Below are 19,454 nucleotides of genomic sequence, written 5' to 3'. Positions count from 1 at the left end.
TATATATATATATATATATATGTATTTATTTATTATGTGTTATTGTGCATTATATTCCCAAATGATCATCAATCTGGTATTGGTGATCTGACAAAACTTATGTGTCAACATAATTATGCCATGTGTGTGTGTGTATGTATGTACGTATATATATATATATATATATATATATATATATATATATACGCAGCATAATCATGTTAACCCACCGATTCTCATTAGATCATGGGCGTTAAGCAACTCTGAGCCTGGCTAGTGCCCATTTGTGAAGTTTAGGTGCTGTACGTGCTCTCCACTTGGCATTGTTTCCAACCGTCTTGAACCTACACTTGCCACTGGTATTTAACAATGCCGACTCAGAGAGGTCGGGTTGGAGACTGCAAAACTCTTGCCACAAAAATTTTATCCACAGGCATTCTTACAGTGATATCCATAGGCTGTTTAGACTGAAGCGAAGCTACCATATATGTGTGTGTGTGTGTAATATATATATATATATATATATATATATATATATAATTACAGGGTGACAAAAAAAAAACAAAAAAAAACATAGACAGTATATCTAGAACATATGCTGTAGAACGGAGAAAAAAAAGGGCAAAGACTCTAGTGTTTTGATGTGATGTTTTGAATATAATAAACTAGTTATGACCAAAGTTTCATTTCATTCGGACAAAACACTAAAAAACGAGGCCTAATCAGAGTTGGGGCCCGTTTTCTTTTGGGTCACCCTGTATTAAAATAAACAAATGAATGAACTCATTTATAATCTTAAAATTAATTAGCAGGCTCATCAGCTCAAATGATAAGACACCTGACCCTAAAGCTCACGGTTGGTATTTGCCATGTAGGATCTCATTCATATCGGCACATTCTTGATGCATAATTGAGAAGTCTGTGCGTTATGGCTTAGATATTATTTTTATTGGAAAATGACCCTAGTTTGCAAGTTGTTTGTTATCTATAAAAGCGGAACATACAGACTCTAACTGCTGAGGGTCCATTTTATAATGAATTTATTGTGCACACAATTTTTTCCTGTAGAATTTAGGCCAACATTTTCGTTGGGTAATCACGATTCTTAATACTAAACATTACTGAATCACGATTCTTAATACTAAACATTACTGAATCAAAAAGAACTATTTGTTTTTCAAAAGCCAATGGCAATAATGCACAGACTTATACTATTTATCGTAAAATGTTTTGGAAGCACACAACTGAAATTCTGCACATAGGCGGCCAGAATCTTATCCTAACATCACAGTTGCATCTTTTTTTGAGAGAGGCCAACTTCGGGGGTGTTTGAGACTGAGCAGTTTTGTTTAGTAAAGCACTGATCACCCAGTTGTCCGAGAATGTTCTAAAAATGTGTGTGTGTGTGTGTGCGTGTGTAACGATTTTGCTTAATTGTAAAATTCAAGATTTTACAATGAATAGGAAATATGTGAAAGTGTACATTTTCGCAAAATGTAGTAGGCAAAAAAAAAAAAAAAATCAGAAACACAGATAGGAAATAGTCAGTATCACTCACCTCTAGAAGAGAGGGAATTTCTTGGCTGTAATAGCCGTAGAGAAAAAAGGAGCAGAAAAAAACAAACAAAAAAAAACTCGCTTCTCGCAGACACATAGTTCGTCACAAAGAACAATCCAATCGCCAGAACCACCTCACTGCTTTCCAGCGTCCTGCTTTATAGCACCCGGGAATTATCTATTTGCATAATCACGTGAGAGTGGACACGATTCTATGAGAATTGCATGGGGTCAACGCTAATAAATACCTATGGACGCCATCTTGGAACTCTCTTCCGCTCAGCCTGAAACACAACAGGCGTATCCGAGGTAAGCTCTCTATTTCCTCTCATTTCGGTTATTGCTAATTGTGCTACAACCTACACCTAATATATTTTATATATATATATATATATATATAACAATTTGCCGATCTGTTTTGTTCATAGGAACAAGCGATGTTTGTATATCAATAGTGGATATTTCCTCTATAAATTTATCAAGGAGAGCAGAAAGTTCTCAAAGCAAAAAAAAAGTATAAAGATGTGCCAGATAAGATAAAATATACAAACACTGATATCAAATCCATTTTGAGTTGGAAGAAAGTTTTTGTAATAACTATCTTTTACGCTCTGCCATCTTGTCATATGTTGTTAAATCTTAAACATCAAACTTTTGATTTTAAAAAAAAGACAACAGATTAGTGCTCATAAAGAATAGAAAACCTGCACAAAATCGTACATTTTTACAATCTTCCTCTCTTTGTCGGCCCTGTCGGTGGGGTATTAGGATACACCGACTGCCCCCCCCCCTGCAGAGGGTAAAAGTCCTTCAATGGGGGTCCTGGATATGACCTTAAACTGTATCCAGTGGTGAGGCCCCAGCTTGTGGGCTTTGGAGTGTGTGGAGCCACCCTTTAATTACCATTGCTCCCAGGTCCGCTCTGACCCGGAGTGGTAGTACCTGTTAGGGTCCCAACTATGGGTTAAATAGAAACCGACGTGAAAAAAAAACAAATATATTCTATTAAAATTTTTTTTCTTCAACATCTTTGGATTCGGCATTAAATAACCCGAAAAGGGTTGATATGCCGTCAAACAAAAACAACCAACCAAAATCCTCTTTGTCTCCTACTCTCTCTCTCTCTCTCTCTCTCTATATATATATATATATATATATATATATATATATATATATATATATATATATATATATATATATATTATAAGGTCGGTGCAAAAGTTTTACTGATTTAAGAATTCATATAGAAAGTGAAAAATTGTGTTTGAAAATCTTTATTCATAACAATGATGGCCTTGCCCCTCTATGGTTCCATTTGTCAACGAGCTTATAAACGTATCACTTGTAAATTTCGGTAGATTTTGGTGTGAAATATGAATCCAACTCGTGTTCAATCTCATTCTCTGATCTTAACCTAAGGCTCTCTAAATCGCTTTGTAATACTCAACATAAGTGATGATTCCGTAAGTGCTAGTTCAGAAGAATATGCATGTGCTACAAGCTTTCCTAACCAAATCATCCTAGGAGATCTTTGCTCAGCAATGTTGTGCTATGACCAGCATTATCATGATGGGAGATTATTCCCTTTCTGTTGATTAAATAAGGTCCTTTTATGGCCAGTATTAGTGAGAATCTTTCAGAAAAATAGCAATGTTGCTTTAATAATATAATATAAAGTTATAAATTGATCATGGTGATTAAGTTAAAATAATAATAGGAATAAATAAATTACAATAAATAAAATGGCCCTTCTACAAACTGCCCAAAACTTTTGCATTGATCTAGTTATTGAAATAACTGTTGAGAATCTATGCTTATAGATTCACAAGCTTTGTCACTATTCAAATAATCTGCTGCATTTATATTGCTTCAGATTAAATGGATGTGTATTATTTTAAAAGCATATCTATAAGAGCCAGCATTTATTGATCGGTCTGTCATTTAAGGTGAAAATGTCGTTTCCATTGCTAAAGCTAAAAAGTATCCTTTTGTTTTTATGAGGCTAACATTTATTTTGTTCTTTTAATAGTCTTTGCGTGATTGAAATTTTCCTTGTTCCAGATTCTTTATAGGCATTTCTTTCGATATAGAATGTCAGTAAAATCCGTACACATAGAATAATTTGATATCGGCCATACTTGTCATATTGTATTCCTCGAAAACAGAGCCATAAAACCAGAAGTAGTGATATGGGACAAGAAAGAGAAAGAAGCAGTCTTAGTAGAAGTAAGTGCCTTGATTAAGAAGAGCTGAGAGGGGAAAAGATAAAGAAATACCAAAGTCTTATTATAATATAAAAAGAAACTGGAATCTTAGGAAGATCGCCATCATTCTGGTAATTATAGGAGCCACTAGACTTATGAAATAGAATTTTTAAAAACTGTGGCAAATATATCCTGCGAACCAAGTGCTATAAAGATTCAAATAATTGTGCTTGACGTGGCCGTCAGAATCTTAAAAGGATATTTCGGTTGAAATATCAGAATGTTTGTCATTCCGTAAGGTGCGCCATACCATAGATTGAACAAGCTGATGAGAAAAAAAAAAAAAAAAAAAGGAGGGTGAGCATTTTAATTATGCAAAGAGTGTATGACGTCGAAGCTACAACGATTGGCATGTAGAGGGGTAGGGGAGAAGGGTGGCGTGACCTCCCATTCCCCCGAGCATCGAAATTTAAATTATCTACCTGGCTCATAATAGTTCTTAGTAATAGGACCTATACTTGAGTCGTTGATGCATTCAACTAAGGATGTTGCCTCGGACAGATTTTTGCTGATCATAGGCTGGAAATGCGTAAGGGGACTTCCATTTTCTGATTTTCTCACTCCATTTATATCTGAACTTTATTGACGTAAGACATGTCAACGAGGTGCTAATGTCTAGCTCCCTTAAAACAACCATGGTTCTTCGGGATCTGGTTTCCGGAGAGCCCCAACTGTAATCTGTACACTTTTTTGTTTTAATGGTGTTGTTACAGCTTAACGGACCTATACTTTGTATGCAAATAGTCGCAAGGAAACAAGGACAAGGAAATAATTCAACTCAGTTTTTTCAGTTGAGACAACTAACATTTATTTACAGCCTGAAAATCGATAGAGAACAAAACAACAGCAAAGAATGGCGGTGTCAAAACGTCCTCTTATCGATACAACGCACGAAAGTCCTTTTTCCTTTCTTTCCTCAACTTGCAATACATCCTCATGTATTCAATATTATCTTCCACCGTTCGTTCTCGTTCTGAGCTGTTCAACAAAAAACTTCACGCTTTAGAATTCGTCTCTTTTCGCAGTTACCAATTGAGTACATGTGCAAATTAATGGCATACGTTCACCAGTGAGCGACATACAAAATTACTCTCGTCTTTTCTTCTTTCCTACATTTTCTTTCGTCATTTTACAGGCTAAGCAACCACGAGGTCCTTTGCGATAATGATAATTTCTATTGCACAAGCACTTACAAATAATAGCTTATTTCTTGTTCAGAAGTCTTCTCGTCCTCCAATGTGCTTAACAAGACTCTGCCGTGTTGAACTCATGGTACTCTGTCTTTGTCCGACCATATATTAGGGCACGTCTTTCCCTGTCACACTCAGACCGTGTGTGTAACATCTCTATTTCTGTCTTTCTCGGGCTTCCTTTTTTTATAATCTTTTTCTTTCCTTCTTCCCAACTGTGATGTCAGCTCGCACACGGCGTGGTCATTTGCATAACTTGACTGTTGTTTCTGCTATGTATACATCTGTGCTGTTACACAAAAATGTGGTGTCGTGTTTTATTTTGAGGACAGTTTCTTCCAGCATAATTATTACCTTAAGAATTAAAGATAGCGGACAAAGAGATTACTAGTACATTTATAAGACAAAGAATTAAATCCAGTTAAAGCATGATGCCAAATTAATCAGCCACCACATCTTTTGTAACATTATGGGAAATATAGGAGCTGACTTGACCCATCAGACACTTTATCAGAATTGTCAGATTATGCCTGTGTTTTAAGAGCCCTCGAAATGCAAATGACAAGAAAAATGAAGAATCAAAGACATTGTAATAGAATGCCAACATTATTCTAGCACCTCTTGCTTAACATACAGTCAGTTTCCCAGCTTCCACTGGCCGGAGTAAAAGGTGAAACATCAGCTCATTTCAGCTTTAAGTCCTGATCTCTCTCTCTCTCTCTCTCTCTCTCTCTCTCTCTCTCTCTCTCTCTCTCTCTCTGTATAAATATTGTATCAAGGCTGTATCTGCTCAAAGCACCAGGAAATAAGGGTTTCTCAGAAACTGACCATCATTATTAAGCAATTATGATGATCACCATCTCGGATCTGATGAGTTTCCAGCATTCAAACCTTATGATGGTGTATTAACATCAAGAAACAAGAGCTGGTTGAACACCCTCCATCACAAAACTGGCCAAACATTTTGGACAAGACTGTTTTTTTTTTGTTTTTTTTAAATAAGACAGAAACACAAAAAAGCCTACCACATAAATAGCCCAAAAGAGCCATCAGAAATACATCAAAATCTTCCGTTGCAGAAAACTAGAAGAATGGGCCAACTAACAATCTGCCAAATATTTTCTGGATGAAACATATATATAAAGAACACTCTGTAGACTGGCTGTTAAGAGGATTGTTCCACGATGATGAGGAGGATGATAATGGCTGCCCAAGTTCAAGGCTTGATAACCAATGCTTTTAAGAATATGAGTCTCTTTAACGAAAACAAGTGCAGGTTCTGCAACACGGAATTACAGAATATGAGCCATATTAATAGCGATGCCCATTATACAATGCAACACAATGAGCATCTGCCGCAGTGCAGTGTTAAGAATGTTGCGGAAAAAACAGTGGTAAAAGTGACCTTATCCTTAAGGTTGAAGGTTCAATCCTCAGTGTCAATCAGTAAAAAGTATAAATGCGAATTACTTAGAACCTACATCCAGTCTTGGCTTACAAAACTACAGCATGCGACCCCCATGAAGTAAATAAAGGGTTCTGTTCGAAATTCCGTCTAGATTCTGTGTCTGACAGAAACATTCCAGAGTTCGACACTATACACCTGGAGAAGGTGGAGGTTATCGACTGAAGCGTTGTGAAAATGGCACACAAAATGAGAACAGTAGTCTGAAAAATCTAAAAAATACACGCTAATTAATATTTTGTTCATGTCACCTAAAATCAGCTATGAGCCGACTCCTGATCAGTTTCCTCAGTGAATATTCTTCTTTTGTGGGTGGGTTTATTTTTTAATCTATTTACATTATGGACAAGAAATGTTTTCGTGTCGTTCATTTCTTTCCAAACTAATTATGTGTTCTTTAGTCATTTTCTATTTTGCCCCTAATTTTGTCTGCAGATAATCCATGTTCAAAACTCATCTCTTGCCTTCGAACATTACTATGAAATATGGTTCAGCTCTGTCTGACGAGGCGCACCATCGCAGACATTACCTCCTCCTTATGAGGGAGGGGATTAGTTATTGCATATAGTCTGTGATGATCCTTCTGGGAAATACTGACTGGTTTATTATTGAAAGAGCTGGTTTTCTCCACTTACTGGCCCTGTGCTACTCGCGGCTCCAATGGAAAGCAAATGAATCCAAACTGGTTTTGTTTTTTTTTGTTTTAAACCTATGTGTCCAGACGTTATAAAGAGCCTCTATAACACGAATTGATATAAATTTCTCTTCTGCTTCGCATTGACTTTTTTATCTGGTCTACCACAAGAAATTAGAAGTAAGGACGTGTCCCAATGTGCCCAGGTACAAATATTTGTCTAACTGATAACCTCCGTGACATGCTGCAGTCATTCCAGTAATTAAATTGTCATACCTCATCTTGCCATCTATCTATCTATATAATATATATATATATATATATATATATATATATATATATATATATATATATATATATATATAAATGAATAAACTTCTCAAAACCGGGACCGAGATGAATCAAGGCCTTGCATGCACGAAGGGAACGTGTTCTTTTAAATATAACTTTATCTTTATAATACTATATAAGTCACATTCATGTATTATTATTTGGCATATATTGGTATGTGTAGAGTTCACTCTTTAGCTAATTAAGCGTTTTAAAACACAGCTGCTATGTATATGGGTGCATAATATCGGATACATTTACCTGTCCAGAGAGAAGTTTGGAAGTCAATTTCTAAATTGCATAGCAAATGCAGGTATGTAAAACAGACGTAAACCATGATGATAAAATCAAGATGAAAAGGTGAATTTTCGCATATTCGTTGAAGCTATGAGAATTCCTAGCATTTCGTCAGTCAAATTTGGATATTGACGTAAGTGCTATATCCAAATCGGATACGTGGAGAATTCTTAATATCACTAAGATGATTATCTCTATGGATTTGCGACCCCAATTGGGAACTTCTAGTCGAGACAATTAATTGGAATAAATATATATTTGGGAATAAACAGAATCTGAAAGTGCTTATTCTGTGAAAAACGTATAAAGAAAAGAAAATTTTATAAAAGAAAAGAAGGTGATTGATGTTAAACTTCGCCCAACTATATAATTGGGAAAACTACAAGAATTTGTTTCTCAACCATATCTAAGAAACAACAACAATGAAATAAAACGAAACTCTTTAATCTGTATATCCATTGCATGAAAAAAAAAGAACTAAACTAATATTTTAGTTTCGAAGAGAAGTTTGTCTGTGGTTTTTGCATGAGCTGAAAATAAAATAATAATAGAATGAAATAAGTTGAATAAAAAAAATAAAAAAAATAAGGAAGTCTTGAAAAGCTTCTGAAGTCTTGCCAGAGGAGTGTTCTTTGTGTTCATCACACAAGACTGAAACTGTTCATTGAGGGCTAAAAAAAAAAGGAGGAAGAAAAAAATGCATCTATTTTTATGTATGTGCTTATGCCAAGAACAGACAGGCTCAGCCAATAAGACATATTTTTATGTTTCTTAGAAGTTTTATTTTTACAAAAGTGCTGAAACCATGACTTCCTTTTTGAAGAACATTCTTTTCATGAATTGGCTGACCAGTTTAATTCGAACGAAAGAACATTCTGGATCCTTTCCTTATAAACTGGCCTTGCCCTTCTGAAATGTCACACTTACCAACTTATTTTTTTGTCCTCCTTATACTGATTGTTCGGATTTTCTTGTTATAATTCTTTTGATTCATTCTCTTTTTTTCTTCCCTTCTCTTTTCATTCCCCTCTTCGTCTCCTTTCACCTCTTTTTCTTTCACCGTTTTCTACCTTTTATTTTCTATTTTTCATTTTCGTTTGTTCTTTTCTCCATCTTTTTTCTTTTCTTATTCTCTTCTTTCTTTCATATTATCTTTTCTCTCTGCTCTTTTCTTTTCCTTCTTCCTCTTTTCTTTTCCTTCTTCCTCTTTTCTTTTCTTTTCCTTCTTCCTCTTTTCTTTTCCTTTCCTTCTTCCTCTTTTCTTTTCCTTTCCTTCTTCCTCTTTTCTTTTCCTTTCCTTCTTCCTCTTTTCTTTTCCTTTCCTTCTTCCTCTTTTCTTTTCCTTTCCTTCTTCCTCTTTTCTTTTCCTTTCCTTCTTCCTCTTTTCTTTTCCTTTCCTTCTTCCTCTTTTCTTTTCCTTTCCTTCTTCCTCTTTTCTTTTCCTTTCCTTCTTCCTCCTTTCTTTTCCTTCCTTCTTCCTCCTTTCTTTTCCTTCCTTCTTCCTCCTTTCTTTTCCTTCCTTCTTCCTCCTTTCTTTTCCTTCCTTCTTCCTCCTTTCTTTTCCTTCCTTCTTCGTCCTTTCTTTTCCTTCCTTCTTCGTCCTTTCTTTTCCTTCCTTCTTCCTCCTTTCTTTTCCTTCCTTCTTCCTCTTTTCTTTTTCTTCCTTCTTCCTCCTTTCTTTTTCTTCCTTCTTCCTCCTTTCTTTTTCTTCCTTCTTCCTCCTTTCTTTCCCTTCCTTCTTCCTCCTTTCTTTTCCTTCCTTCTTCCTCCTTTCTTTTTCTTCCTTCTTCCTCCTTTCTTTTTCTTCCTTCTTCCTCCTTTCTTTTTCTTCCTTCTTCCTCCTTTCTTTTCCTTCCTTCTTCCTCCTTTCTTTTTCTTCCTTCTTCCTCCTTTTTTTTCTTCCTTCTTCCTCCTTTCTTTTCCTTCCGTCTTCCTCCTTTCTTTTCCTTCCTTCTTCCTCCTTTCTTTTCCTTCCTTCTTCCTCCTTTCTTTTCCTTCCTTCTTCCTCCTTTCTTTTCCTTCCTTCTTCCTCCTTTCTTTTCCTTCCTTCTTTCTCCTTTCTTTTCCTTCCTTCTTCCTCCTTTCTTTTCCTTCCTTCTTCCTCCTTTCTTTTCCTTCCTTCTTCCTCCTTTCTTTTTCTTCCTTCTTCCTCCTTTCTTTTTCTTCCTTCTTCCTCCTTTCTTTTTCTTCCTTCTTCCTCCTTTCTTTTCCTTCCTTCTTCCTCCTTTCTTTTCCTTCCTTCTTCCTCCTTTCTTTTCCTTCCTTCTTCCTCCTTTCTTTTCCTTCCTTCTTCCTCCTTTCTTTTCCTTCCTTCTTCCTCCTTTCTTTTCCTTCCTTCTTCCTCCTTTCTTTTCCTTCCTTCTTCCTCCTTTCTTTTTCTTCCTTCTTCCTCCTTTCTTTTTCTTCCTTCTTCCTCCTTTCTTTTTCTTCCTTCTTCCTCCTTTCTTTTTCTTCCTTCTTCCTCCTTTCTTTTTCTTCCTTCTTCCTCCTTTCTTTTTCTTCCTTCTTCCTCCTTTCTTTTTCTTCCTTCTTCCTCTTTACCTTCCTTCTTCCTCTTTACCTTCCTTCTTCCTCTTTACCTTCCTTCTTCCTCTTTACCTTCCTTCTTCCTCTTTATCTTTCCTTCCTCCTCTTTATCTTTCCTTCCTCCTCTTTATCTTTCCTTCCTCCTCTTTATCTTTCCTTTCCTCCTCTTTTCCTTTCCTTCCTCCTCTTTTCCTTTCCTTCCTCCTCTTTTCCTTTCCTTCCTCCTCTTTTCCTTTCCTTCCTCCTCTTTTCCTTTCCTTCTTCCTCTTTTTCTTTCCTTCTTCCTCTTTTTTCTTCCTCTTTTTTCTTCCTCTTTTTTCTTCCTCTTTTTTCTTTCTCCTTTTTCTTTCTTTCTCCTTTTTCTTTCTTTCTCCTTTTTCTTTCTCTCTCCTTTTTCTTTCTCTCTCCTTTTTCTTTCTCTCTCCTTTTCCTTTCTCTCTCCTTTTTCTTTCTCTCTCCTTTTTCTTTTTTCTTTTTGTATTCTTTCTCTTATATTTTTCTTTTTTTTTATTCATTTTCTTTTTTCTTTTTTTCTGTTTTCTTTTTCTTTTTTCCTTTTCTTTTTGATTTCCTTTTTCTTATTTGTTTTTCTCTTTCTCTTATTTGGCATGTTCTTCTGCTTGTTCTTTTTTTTTCATTTTTATTCTTGTTATTCTTCTTCCCAACCATTATCATTATTTTTAATCAGCAGTAGCCAATGTAACGAGCATTCCAGTCTTAAATATTAAATATGCATGTAAAGTCTCGACGCACAGGATAATTGGATATTCACCAATTGCCATACCAGTCTTGCTTCACGAAACCATCATTCAGGCAACATAGAAGCAGATCTAAAAAAAAAAACAAACAAAAAAAACTGTTGGAATAAGGTACGGTTCAGCTCGATCCTACAAGGTGCACCCTTATATGAATTACCTCCCCCTTCATGACAGACTGTGGGTATTGCTGATCACTTGAATTGTCCTTACTGGGAAATGCTGATCGATTAATTCTTAGCTATCAAATGGGTTTTCTCTATCTTCTGCTTCAGATCACATAAGTCCAACCTGATTTTTTATCTTTTAGGTGTACATCCAGACTTTATAGATACAGTGCATATACAGAGTCTCTTTGTCTTGGTAGACAACTGAAAACAAAACCCTATAGAGTAGAAACCACGGGATACGGCAGTAAAAATTAGTAACGAAATGCAGTACAGTATATAATACATATGTATATAATCAAATAACATTATGAATAACACCGTAAAACCAGGCAAACACCGTAACCAGGGGTCAGAAAAACATATTCCACATCGTAACCTGAAAAAACGTATCCTGGGGCCACCGTATCCCGGAGTTCTACTTTACTAGGAGCAAACAACTTTTCCCTAATCAATATTATGAAGAGTTCAATGGCTGCAGTAATTTTCTAATAGAAGTGTTGAGATAGTATTATCAGTCAATAGTTTTTAATTGAATTATCTCCCATTTGTAGATTAGTCGTTTAGAGTATCTAACGCTAGATGGCTCTGGCTGGTAGTCTTTTTGCATAGGGAGCAGTGTTATTCATATTGGTGGAAGGAGGAGAGTTATTAAACAAGCTAAAACGAGAACTGACAAGATAACTTACAATAGTATTGTGGAATCGACAGTTGCATAAAAAGCGGATAGACAACACCTGGCATAAAAAATAAGGAAGTCTTTTACCTGGGAGACTCCTTATAACCACAACTTTTATTATAATTATGAACGGACACAATAACATACTCAAGAGATTAGATGTTGAATAAGCAGTTAAGAAATTGTACTTCAATTTATTGCATATTATAACTTCAACATTTTAAATAATAGAAATAAACAAGTAAAAATAAAAATGATAATGTGGGTTCAAAGCTGGAATAAGGAGCACATAAGGGGGGGGGGCTTCATTCATTCACAGGCTGAAAGATGTCTTTGCTAATATTAGAATAAATACTATAAAAAATGGAATATCAATAAATCATATTCGATTATGGTAGCGCAGATATCTGCTGCTATTTCAAGTTTTCCCTTCATCTCGAGTGGTGGAGATTTCTGAATTCATTTTGAATGTTCTGGCTAAATATTTTGGTTTATTAATTGGTTTCTCTAGCCCATTTTTTCGTTTTGCAAATAGTTTTAAGTTGTCCTTATATATATATATATATATATATATATATATATATATATATATATATATATATATTAGTGATGGGGCAATTCCAATATTTTTTTCCCTGATTCCGATACAATTACCGATTCGGATTCTTTATAAATCTCTAAATATTTAACAATAGAGTTGTAATTTTCCCCGTTTTCTGTAAAAAAAAAAAAAAACACATGTTAAATATGCAGATATTTTCCTAAACGTTAAAATACACTTGTGGAAGATGATCTATAGATTTTAGCTTCACTGATATTTTAAAATCAATAAATATTTATTATTTTATCATTTATTGCAAGCAAGGGAAGATTTTTTTTTAAACAACACAAAATAAAAAAAAGACAAAAGAATCGTTTGGGCATCGGAAAACAGGCACCAATTTTTCCTATACTGATACCCTCAAACTTGTCGATTTCCCCCCCTATTAATCATCACAGCACTAATATATATATATATATATATATGATACTCCCATTGATTTCGACATATGCGGTCTATCACAACCACCAACTAATTGTTTGGAAATCCACACATTATTTGTATATAGTCGTGAAGACTTTGTGCAGAACTAACCACACTTTTTGGTAGAACTATTAATCTGACACCACAAGACAGAGCAAATAGTAGACCTCAGATTTTACATTAGTTTTCATTCTCCTAGATGCATGTCTTAATGAAGACTGGATTAAACAAATATATATATATATATATATATATATATATATATATATATGTCATCCGCATACAGCACTGATTCGCTGTTTCACAGCTCATCAGTGCGGCTAGACAAGCAAATACCTTAAGCCAGGATCGGAACCCGATCACCCAAACGACTGTCGGAGCTTCTAACCGTTGCGCTTTCCGACTGCTGCTACGAGGGCAGTGAATTAACAATGTTTTGACATTATTCAAAGTACCTAAGCTCAATTTATTTGTGCAAAAAGCATCGCTTTATACGCTAATGATAATTTGTATATCACTTCCCAAATGCTCAACCTAAGATAGGGAGCATTATATGTATTGGTGGTTCTTTTATACATTTTTATCTAATATCGCATTATATGTATTGGTGGTGTTTTGTTATACATTTTTATCTGATATTGCATTATATGTATTGGTGTTTTTTTGTGATACATTTTTATCTGATATTGCATTATATTTTTTATAAAAGCCACACACTTTCGTGCAACTTGGAATTATTACATCATCGCTTCCGGTTGCTTTTAATTCCTATTCTCAGTTATGAAGTCACAAGGTCAAATTCTACTATAATTAAGTCACGGCCATTTACTCATAACAGGAAAACTACTCAAAATTTAATTTAAAAAATGTTCTTCAGAACAAGGGCATCTTGGGAAATATCTCAACTGGAAATAAATTTAGCAAGAGTAAAAATGAGATTATGCAGATAAAATAGAAATAAAAAAATCTTTTTTCTTCAGAAATCTTTCTTGAAATTTCAACTTTTTTTTCTATAAGATTATTTGAAGAAATACCTTTTTTTTGTAATAATTTTTTTTTTTTAATAATTTTTTTTTAGAAGATTTTCTCTTGAAAAGATTAAAATAAGCCATTATCGTTTTTTTATTCTATGAAATTTTAAAATAAATTTTGTATGAAAAATCTCCAGTTAAATTATATTAAAATAGAAATAATTTTTTTAAAAGTTTTCCCCTACAATTTAATCCAATATCTTTAGATCTAATATATATCTCGTTAGTTGGCAGAATTCGGATGCGAGTATACATTTTGCTCATTAGCAGCGAAGTGACCCATGATCAACTTTATGTCTCACACACATCAGATGTCACCATTTGCTGCAGCAAACATGTATGCCTTTTTTCTGTAATATATTCTAGAAAAAATCTAATACAGTAGAACTCCAGGATTCGGTGGCACTAGGATACTTTTTTTTTACGAATGGGAATACAATGTTTTTTTTTTTGTACACTGGTTACGGTATTTGCCTTGCCTTACTATGTTATTTATAATGTTATTTGATTATATAAATGTGAATTATATACTGTACTCTATTTTGTTACTAATTTTTAATGTCGTATTCCGGGGCTCTACTGCATAATGCTTCTAAGCCTTATGTTTTGATTTTATATTCCAATCTTGATAAAATCCATTACATGATTTTGATTCTAGCAAGTGTCGAAAATTTAAGCCTTAAGGTTAAGGAATCTTAAGAAGAAATTTAAATTTTTTGCATGATGAATGTCTAATGACTACGGATGAAATTTAATGCAACTCTTAATTATATGAATGTAAAAATGACAAGTGGTGGCAAAGTTCTCTCTCTCTCTCCCCAATTTTCATAATACTTAAAAAAAAAAAAATGGAAATTGAGGAATATTGATTTCTAATATCTATCCCATTGAAGAATTCCACCTCACTCTTGTATATAGATAAAGGTAAATATAGTACATATTGGCCACTGCTATATATAACAGCTGTTACAAATTTCATAATGATATAGTATTGAATCTTATACATAGAAATCTATAAACATAAACCTGTCGTATCACAGGGCATTTTGTTAAAATGCATATTCGGGGCATTTTGTGTATTAAGATATTAAGTTTTTTTTTTTTTTTATTTGTCTCGTACGGATTACGGAACCTATGAGAGAATTGTTAATGGAGCCCCCTAGATACATTATTCAAAGATTAACCTTCTTTTATGTTTTTTCTACTCACCTTCACCCACAACAAGGCACGTAAGGAACTACTAATTGGGAGCATGCCTAAGAAAGATTAACAAGATGTTGATTCATATTACATTTGAACTTCTGCATATCAGTACAGTCAGGGAAGCAGGAAGAAAATTCCCAAGTCTAGCTGTTCGAGGGAAGAAGCTATAAGAATAGAAAGCTTTCTGGCATTTAGGGACCTCAACAGTGAATGGGGTGTGGTTTTGTTGCTAAGCAAGTTTGTCGGGGATATGTACATCAAGGGGACACAAGTGCAATGAGTTCATCAGAGCCCATTCCATTAAAATATTTGTAAAACAGGCACAGAGATGCAACATTGCAGCGGTGAGACAAAGGTTGGAGCTTAGTTTACAAATTTTGGTCTATTAGATTGGAGACCCTTTTTCTGGGCGTTATCCAAGAGGGATAGACTAGTGGTAGGTGCACTAGTTCAAATGTGGCAACAATACTCTATGTATGGGAGAATGGTGACCTTGAAGAGGTACAGGATACTCTCAGGTGTGAGTAGTTTACTAGCAGGATAGAGGGAACCCACCTTCCTTGCAGCAGCCTTCGCAGTGTCTTCCATGTATTTCTTGTATTATGCCATCTTAGCCGAAATGCATTGTTAGGTATATTAAAAGTTGATTACAATATACGTATAAAATTTAAAACGGTTATCACAAGTTAAAAATCTTGTTACAGATATAATATAGGGTGACCCAAAAAAAACGAGCCCGAACTCTACTTAGGCCCCGTTTCTTAGTGTTTTGTTCGAATGAAATGAAACTTTGGTCATACTAGTTTATTATATTCAAAAATCGCATAAAAACACTAGGGTCTTTGGCCTTTTTTTCTCCATTAACTGTAAAATGCTCAGAAAAACAATTGAATGTCCTCTGTTTTTTTTTTTGGGGGGGGGGAGGATTACCCTGTATTTATGTTTATTATAGGAAACTGATTCTTCTAGCTTTTTTATTTATGTCTTTCAAAATAATTTTAAAGTTCAGGGTTTTAGTAATGTCACTTTCTATAGACAGTATTGCTAAATTGTTTAGCCTTTCTTGCAAAATCGTTGGCGGTAAGTATGTTTTGATTAATTTCATTTAAGAAAAACTGCTTTCACCAGATGCAACTGTAATGGGCAGTGTTAAATTAATCAGCAAAGGAATAAAACCATTAGGGGATGCAGTGAATCGATTGTTTACTGTGAGGTATTTAAACAGAGCTTGAGGTTTAGTGACACTGGTGGGCAGAAAAAAATTTAGGGCTTCAAGTTCTTCAGTTAACAGATAACCATCTAAATCACAGATAACTATCTAAATCTTTATTTGTGACAGTAACTACCTCTTCATCCGTTTCCTGTTGTAATGTGATGTCAATGAAAGCTGCTTCAAGATCTCCTCTGTGTTTTCTTATGCCTGTCTTTTGAAAGTTGTTTAAAAATCCAAAAAAAAATGGCTTTATATAGCACTAAGCTGAAGTACTGTACACGTCTTTGTGATCATCAAATGTTTTATCTTCTGCTTCATATTAAAACAGTGTTTTCCTTTCTTCTCGGTCGTTATACCTCAAATCTCCTAAATTCCAGTGACAATTCAACAGCCTCAGGCCAATTCATTTGCGCCTATGATGATATCATTAAAACCATCCCACCTATAATTCCTTAGCCATGACAATAGTTTATCAAAGAACTTCATGCCTCCATCTGTCTTTTTTTCTTCATTTGTAAGGTCCTTTCTTACATAGTTAACGTAAAATAAATCATGCCAAAATCTCAAAGAAACTAAAACTCTATAGTCTTTTAGTTGATTTGTGAAAGCTTGTGCGTCTGCTTTTATCTTGGGCTCATCTGCTGTTTTTGATATTTTAACAAGTGAAGCTTAAACTTCTCAAACCTGATGACGAATAGCGTTTACACTGTCAATACGACACTCCCAGCTGATAAATCGGGTTGGTTGGTTGTTTTTGGTTTTACAGCATATCAACCCTTTTCAGGTCGTTTAATGCCGAATCCAGTTATTTTGAAGAAAACTTTTTTAAGTCAGTTTCATTTTAACCCATTGTTGGGACCCTAACACGTACTACCAGTCCGGGTTAGAGTGGACCTGCGAGCAATGACAAAGGGTGGCTACACACTCTCTAAAGCTCGCAAGATGGGGCCTCACCGTCGGATATAGTTTAAGGTCACATCCAGGACCATATAAATTGTGTATGTGTTTGCTAAAAACAGTTCATCTCTTAGTTAAAGCTAAGAACATTATGTAGACCGTTTACAAATATTTCAAAAAATGTTATTGCGTCTGGACAACACTTGGCTACATCACCAAGTAACAGGTTATAATTGTGGCAAGCAGATGGTACAAAAAAGTGCTATTGGTTTATCTTACAACAGTCGTATTTGGACTTACGATGTGTGACTTTTCATATTCCTGCCCTTGTCATGAATTTGTCCTCTAATGTCTTAGGCTTATGCGAGAATTTTGTGGTTGTCTCGCGTTTTTATATATACACCTTCTATTGAGTTTTTTGTTAGCCAATTAGCTTCATAGTATCCACCGCGCCCTTCCTAATCAGCCAATGAGCTGGCACTTACAAGACAAAGGCCCATTTGACCTCCGGTTGACCCGTTCCTTTGTGTGTGCTAGTTAGCGTAGATATCTAGTGTCTTGACCTGTTTTAAATCTAGGTTAAGTTTTTTTTATATGTTTATACATATACGTGTGTGTGTGGGGGGGGTGATAGTTTATGTAAATGCATGTTTATTTATTTTTTATTTGTTTATTTTCTATTGTTTTTACTTGTCTTACTATTTTCCATTCGACTACCGGCGAATGTCAGCTTTCCTTGAGTTCCCAGTATTTGTTTGCTAGCGTTGTTTTCATACCATATTTTTTTTTATTATTGAATGTACTTTTGTGGTCATAATACCGAATTTTGAAATCTAAGGAAGTCATACCTACGTAATATTTCTTGTTAGTCGGGTTTTCTTTCACAAATATTGTGGCCTGGTAAACTATGCTTTTGGTTAGACATTTATTTTGAAGTGGGCAGAGTGTGCGGTATCTACAGTTGCATTTATCTTGTTCGTTATTAGTATTTTAATTTTTAGTATGGTTGTTGTTGTCGTCCAGAGTTGGTTTATTATTATTATTTCTACTAGGTACATATGTGTCTTTTGTGTTAGTTTTATTTTTGTCATGGTATCTACTTTTTTATTCTTTATTTTGTTGTTGTTTTCATTGCTTTTATTCAATATTTTGTTATTATGTTCTTTAATTATCATCTCTAAATTCCTAAATTTGGGAACTCAAGGAAAGTGGACGTTTGCCGGTAGTCGAATGGAAAATAGTAAGACAAGCAATCACATGTAGAGACCTAGACGATCCAGGTAGATTATGCCTTCATGAAAAATTTGCTATCCTATACTTTAAAGAATCCCAACAGCTATTAAACTGTAGGAAAGAAATAGAGAACAACTGTGTTCACAGGATAAAATTTACCCTAGGATAGAGATACAAAATAATTTTAAAACAAAAACAATAGTAAATAAACATAAAAAAATAAACATGCATATACATAAACTATCACACAAACACATGCACACACACACACACATATATATATATATATATATATATATATATATATATATATAAATTAACATATAAAAAAACTAGATTTAAAACAGGTCAAGGCACTAGATATTTACGCTAAATAGCACAGAAAGGAACGGGTCAACCGGAGGTCAAATCGGCCTTTGTCCTGTAAGTGCTTGCTCATTTGGTGATTAGGAAGGGCGCGGTCGATACCTGAAAGCTGATTGGCTAAATAAAAACTAAACAAAATCTCAATAGAAGGTGCGTATAACAATTTCAAAAATAAAAAAGACTTGGGTACCTCAGCTAAAATTGAAATCAAAATATGTATTGCTTCAGCCTTGGTCGTTACCGTTTGTATTATCATTAGACGGATAATAAATAGTTTTAAATGAACAGACGTTAAGGTATAAATGTATGTTTATTAATGCGTGCATGAGTTGACGTATGCTTGCTAAGTTCCTTTTTTCCAATTTTGACAGCTTAGTAGGTATTTTATTAAGCACATAAAAGAATGGTCCACAAAAATGCAATCATTTGACTGGTGTCATTCTGTGACCTTGCGTTTTGGAAGAGATACACTTTGAAAACAATGGAGATAGACAGATCATAGTGAGTTTTATAAATTAGATGATATAAATATCTATATCTATCACACACATATATATATATATATATATAAGTGAGAATGTGTGTGCATGTAAGGACACCTCTCAACGTATTTTTTATCTACAGACTTGAAATTTGGTATATTG

At 34.5% G+C, this 19,454-nt stretch overlaps 1 protein-coding gene across 1 annotated transcript in view; it reads left to right on the top strand.

Moving 5' to 3' along the window:
* Positions 1 to 1,822: 1,822 nt before the first annotated feature.
* The window catches only part of LOC145284538 (thrombospondin type-1 domain-containing protein 7A-like), a 1,985,627-nt gene continuing 1,967,995 nt past the window's right edge, over positions 1,823 to 19,454 (top strand). The window contains exon 1 of the mRNA XM_080133436.1: positions 1,823 to 1,845. The gene's annotated coding sequence lies outside the window, so the exon portion shown is untranslated. The remainder of the gene's footprint in view (positions 1,846 to 19,454) is intronic.

The sequence above is a fragment of the Euprymna scolopes genome, chromosome 9, assembly GCF_053919585.1.
Source record: "Euprymna scolopes isolate OS-2025 chromosome 9, ASM5391958v1, whole genome shotgun sequence".
Classification (NCBI taxonomy): domain Eukaryota; kingdom Metazoa; phylum Mollusca; class Cephalopoda; order Sepiida; family Sepiolidae; genus Euprymna; species Euprymna scolopes.
Note: the sequence above shows the minus strand (reverse complement) of the source record. Positions and strands in the feature narration are given on the sequence as shown.